The sequence below is a fragment of the Vanacampus margaritifer genome, chromosome 13 (genome assembly GCF_051991255.1).
Source record: "Vanacampus margaritifer isolate UIUO_Vmar chromosome 13, RoL_Vmar_1.0, whole genome shotgun sequence".
Taxonomy (NCBI): domain Eukaryota; kingdom Metazoa; phylum Chordata; class Actinopteri; order Syngnathiformes; family Syngnathidae; genus Vanacampus; species Vanacampus margaritifer.
This window is the reverse complement of record NC_135444.1, coordinates 18,383,389-18,389,759: the sequence shown is the minus strand read 5'-3', so window position 1 is coordinate 18,389,759 and position 6,371 is coordinate 18,383,389.

Here is a 6,371-nt window from a genome sequence, read left to right as displayed (position 1 = left end):
ATTGTTGTACATTCAGATGATTTACAATATATATTGCAATAAATGCTTTATAATGTGGAAGAAAATGTCTCATGACCTGTGGATAATATATTAAGGCATTTAATCAATATGAGCCACAGCGTGCATCTCTCATGTAAGACGATTTGATTGGGATGTGATACGATTCAAATTTTAAAATGAAGCAATTCGATTCGGTTTTGTTACCAATTTGCAGATGTCAAGTGGATCAATAGTAACATGTAGTCATAAAGTTGTAGAAGGCAGTAATAGTAACAACACTACTAGTAAGACAAGGTTGTTCTAAGTAGTAAATAGTAGAGTTTAAGAAGTAGAAAAGTACAGATATCTATTCTCTAATGTAGGGAGTAAAAGGAAAGTTATCAAAAAAGTACACTGGGGGAAAAAAAACACTTAAGTACAGTAATGGAGAATTAGTTCTTCGTTACAATGCCATTAATCAGCTTCCCCCCCCCCAAAAAAAAATTATATATATTTTTTTTAAATAAGAAAGCTGGCAAAAAATTGCACTTAAAAACTAAACAATAAAAAACAAAGTAATGCTATAAGTAAACAGAATGCAGAAATTAAACCGTTTTTGACACATTTTTTTCTGCTTCAATTAAATGGACATTGGATTGCTCATTATGGTATGCGTGCCTCAGCCACAAGGGGGCAGTATAACACAGACATACGTATATAAGTCTAGTTTGCGCCACCTCCCCAAAACTCTGCTTGCTGTACTGTACAGAGATTGGAGCTGTTGTTTGGTATCAGTCCATCAGAGGGCGACAGAGGCCAGCAAATACCATCTCCTCCTCAGGCTACCGGACTTGAGAAACTGTATAATGCATGATTGTGAGGTTATTTTACCACTTTAGGTTCACTACAGTTCAAGCAATTCTGCTTAGCTGTCATCCAAAATTACAGTTTAGTTTTACAGTTGTTTTTTCCAGGTTGTGTTTTTATAGTGTTTGTTCAAAGTGGCAGGCCTCAAGGCAGATGTGCTCCAGCAAGAAGAAAAACAAAAGACATCCACAGCTTCAAAGCAGCTGGCACCTCAAAGAAAAAACTGTACGAGGAAAGAGGCTCAGGACAGGGACTACTTTGTAGTTTGTTCCATCTCATGACAAACACACGTTGAGAGTTCATCTGGATGTGCAAGCTTCTTCAAAAATCATAAAAACGAGTAATAACGAGTACTAGTGTTGCTGCGTGAACACAGTCAAAAATATACATAAACTATTGTTAATATTGAGGGAAAAGACACTAATGTATTTGGCCCAAAAAAATAATAATAAAAAAAAATATATATATATATATATATATATAAATTATAAGATAATCATGATATAAGATTGATATTGAGAAAAATACCAATGTATTAGATGGAGAGAAAAAAAAAACAAATTGGAAATAATGCAAATAATTGTGAAAAATATGAATCGCATATTCACATTTACATTTTTTATGTTTTGTTCAATATTTGTAAGTTGGTGATAATGATATTAAATGATGTGGAATGATGCTGGTGAAAAATTTGCAATATATTGGTGAAAAATGTGGAATGTATTGACTAATATGGAATGATATTGAAAGCCATGGAATAATATGATATGGCATTGAATAATATGGAATAATATTGAAAGACATGAAATGATGTGGAATGATACTGCAGGTGAAAAATTAAAAAAATGTATTGACTAATATGGAATGATATTGAAAGATGCGGAATGATTTGGATATGACATTAAATAAGATGGAATGATATTGAATGAAACGGAATTATACCGGTGAAAAATGTGAAATGCCTGGATTGGCTGGCAACCAGTTCAGGGTGTACCCCGCCGACGAAGGCATCTGGGATGGGCTCCAACACCTCCGCAACCCTTGTGAGGAATAAGAGGTTACGAAAATGGATGGATGGAAAAATGTGGAATGATATTGAAAGATATGGAATGATGAGGAATGATATGAAATGATGTGGAATAATATTGCTGTTAAATGTGCAATATTTGGGAATTTTCAGTGTGTCGAATTATTTATATATATATATATACATACTGTAAAATAAAATACATCTGGAAAAACATTAAAATATTATGGCATACATATTAGAAAATAATACTAAATATTAGACAAAAATAGGAATTGATTACAACAAAACTAGACATACATTAGACAATAACAAATTAGACACACATTGTATGAAACACTAAAATTGAAAAAAATATTAGGACAACTACAACAACACGTAAATATTAGATTAAAAAAAAGAAAGAAAAAAAGAGCCGAAAAGCGTACAGAAATATTTGTTGACTTTTGATATTAGGAAAAAAAATACTAAATGATTAAACTTCTAGGCAGAAATGTATACACATATATTAGGGAACCAATATTGACATCTACTAGGTTGCTTTTTTTCAGCAATTAAGGCAATAAAAAAAAAAAAAGAAGCTTTAAGATCAGCCAAATTCAGCTTCTTTTTTTCTGGTCATGTTTGCTTGTTGTCAGGCGGAATTCATTGTAACTGCCCCATTGAAAGCTGACAAACAGGACCAGCTAAAACAATTTGGACAAATGTTTGTCTACCATGTTGACAAGGAATATGTTAGAAATTTTTGCTGCAAACACGTACAAACAATTGACTTTAGTATGACGAATAAAGACCTCTTGACAATATAGACGGACACGCCTGCCGGTTGTGAAAGCGATTGAGGAGAATTTAATTGTGCGATGTTTTACCCAGCCAGAGTGAGGCCGAATCTGATTTAGTTTTTGATTGGCCCGAGTGAGTGAGAGACAATTGGATTTGCCATCTCCTCGGGAGTGTTTGATATGTAACATCACTCCCGCGTGAAACGTGACGCTTTGTTGCCTCCTCTGAGGTCTCTCCTCTGATCCGAGGGGGGAGACCTCGTCAGCCCGCGTGTCCTCGAGTCCGGGGTCTCTTTCCCAGCTTTCCAAATGTGGGCCCAGATGAGCTGCTTGGGTGCGGACAACATGTGCACTATTATCGTGTATAATCTTTTGGAACGGATACTCTGGGAATTGCAGAGTAATTACCTCTAATATAATATTGCAATGTTTAGCCAATACAGATTATGTAATATACTGGAAAAAAAAAACAATATTCGAGTGATAAATGTTGTGAACTTTCAATACAAATGTTGCTTTCATTTGTTTGTTTTCATCGATTGTACGTACTTGGTTTGTTTTTGTCAGCTGTACAAACTTGGTTTTCATCCACAGTAAATGTTGGATAATCATCAACTGTACATACTTGATTTGGTTTCCTTGACTATATGAAATAATTTGTTTTGCTTTCATTAGCTATAGATCATGGGTCATGAACATGGTGCCGATGAGCATGTGGGTGAGCCCCCAAGGACCTCATGAGTAGCCTTAAAAAGAATTCGCCAGTGATCGGGACATTGTGATTTTCTAGGAATGTTGCAGAAGTGATCATTTGAAAATGTAAACACGGGCTGAGATTAATAAAATAAAAGGTAATTTGAGCACATTCATTATTTTAGAAGTACATACTTGGGTTTCATAAACTGCACATAGTTTTCATCATACGTCGTTATAAAAATGAAAAAAAGGATTATCAACTGAGGTCATTTATGAAAGAGTTGGACTGGTATGTTGACCTTAAAAGGTGTGATTTAACTAAATTACATTGATTATTGTGGTCTGATCTGGTCCACCGATATATTTTTGATGACGGTACCTTTGGAGTGTGGTTAAATCTGGTCATTGTTAAAATATAATCAAGCATCTCTGGGAAGTATTTTTTTTTTTTTTGAAAGATCACAGCATCTTCACAAGTCTCCAATTAGTAGTTACCCCCCAAAAAACGATCTAAAAAAAATCAGAAATATGTATCGTTAAAATAAAGTGACCCATGATCCATTTTGGGCCTCAAACAAAGTTTGGGAAACTCTGATCTAGATGGTCTTTGTTATAATTAGATATGTTGAGTTTGGCTTCACTGTCATAAATCGGTGTGACTTTAATAAGAGCCGCTTTCCGCATCATTCGATGCCCTTCAGTCCTATATGTTGACAGCCCCCAAACGGATTGATTGGAGTCGTTAACTTTGGATGTTGTTGCCGGGTTACTCGCCTACAGGCCAAGAAAAACATGCAAACTCATGACTACGCAGACTTTGCACTTGGAATCATATGAGAGTGCTCCGGGGCTGGGACAGTGCTCCAAACAACACTTGACTCACTCTTTTTATACTTTGAGTGAAAATATTTGTTGACTCGATCCTTGAATTTGCAGTTGAAAACAAAAATGGGGGGATATTTTGAAACACAAAGTTTCTTATTGTCCTATGGCGTATGATGTTATGCTTCTGGAAAATTGACCATATCCTCTTAAATTCAGCGTGTATAATTTATTCCCGAGGGCTGGTTTGTATCCAAACCGCCCGACCAGATTATTTGCATCCGTCTGAACAAACACCTTGTTAAACGTAGATTTGATGACAAATTGCATGGGTACTTGATAATGCTGTCATACTGTATCATAGTCAGTGTTGGCATGAAAGCTTCAGGCTTCTGCTATAAAGCAAAAATGTCAAGAAATGCAGACTGGAACATCTGAAATTGATTTGGGGTAACTCAGAGGCACTTTAAACCGTGGCAGGTGTTTGCTCGCTCCAATTTTCAACAACAAGTGTGACTGTGAAATAGCTGGATTCTGGACAGTGCAGGGGAAATTTCCAGGATTTGTTGTTTCCCATAAGGGAATAAGGTAAAATTAATTATGGTCAGTAAATATAAAGATTTTCCATTTGTATGTATATTGCTTTGCAATAAAACAATGGGGAAAACAAAAAACGAAGTGCTGTGAGCTTTCCACGAGGACAATATTTTAGGAACAGCGTTAATAATACACCCAGAGCAAGTAAACAAGTGGACAAACTTGCTCTTCGTAACACAGCGTGAAGCTTGAAAACAGCGGCCAGAAGTTGTCTCTCGTTCTCCTCAAAATTCCTCTTCGTACTCTTTCAAAAAGCTAAAAATATTTCTTCTGCTTCCACGTTACACATTTTCACACGATTACCACAGCACTTGACTTTACACAACACTTGATCTCTCTGCGATATTAGCCACAAACGTCTCTGTGTTAGCAGCTAGCAAGCTAAGCTAAGCTAAAAAGTCATATGTAAATCCAATATGTTATTTCCTAGTATCGATTGATTACCTTTTAAATCCATTTAAACCAAGATATGCTGGATATTAGACATGTCTTGTAGACATAGTTTTCCATTTTTATGTTTTAAATTGTAATAATATTTTTAAAAGCCATTACAAATTCAACTGACTGTTCTATTTGGGTAGGGAGGAAGATATTGACTGGAAGTCTGTCCTCCAGAATTAGCTTAGGTTCCGCCACAGGCTGCTTACTTGACGGGCTTATTTTTCCCAGAATTTTAATTGATTTTGTCCTTAAATATGCAAAAATGTGAGGAAAGAAACAATTTAAAAATATATTTTTGGCTACACTCATTGTATGTGACACGCAAAGTCAGGGACATCTTTACTGTAATCAACCTACACAATGAAAATGGTAAATTTTATATATTTGTACATTAATGAAAATGGTTTATGCATTGAAAAAAAAATCTATCTAGTTGAATGTCGACTAAAAAAAAAAAAAATCTTCAAACCAATAACATTTATGCTACTAACCTATTGGCGGTGGCTAACATTGACTTGTTTGCCGTGCTAATGCTAGCTTAGTAATGCTAGTGTTGCTATTCTGTTAAAGCTGGGTATCTCTTTGAGCCTTTGTCACGGCTATATACTTTCATAATCGCATGCCTTCATGAATAGCCATGTAAGAAACATGCTCATGTACACAAGTGAGGGCAAATTTGGTCAGATTCAGCGCGATTTTTGAAACGATGCTATATTCAAATCTTGCTAGCAGTTTTAAGTCTCCTTAAAAATATGCCCTGGATAAATTTGACAGATTATAAACTTGTATTTTTGTTGTTGTTTTTGTAGTGTGTGTGTGATCAACACAAATTATTACATAAAAAAAAAAGTTTTGGATGAATTATTTTTTAATTAAAATAAAATAAAACAATGCAATGGTTATTTTCATTGATATTAATTGGACTGTAGTTAATAATGAGATGTAAAAAAAAAAAAAATGTTAATCTATTTTTAATTTTTGCCACTTTTTAGGATATACGACCCGATCAGATTTGCACTCAAATTATTAAAAAATATATATATGTTACCACAGTAAATTGAGTTGATATTTTTAAAAAAACAACATTCATGGCAAAAGATTGTGGTACAAATGGGTCAAATCTGAGGATTGCGGACCGTATGTGGTATTGAATATGTGTA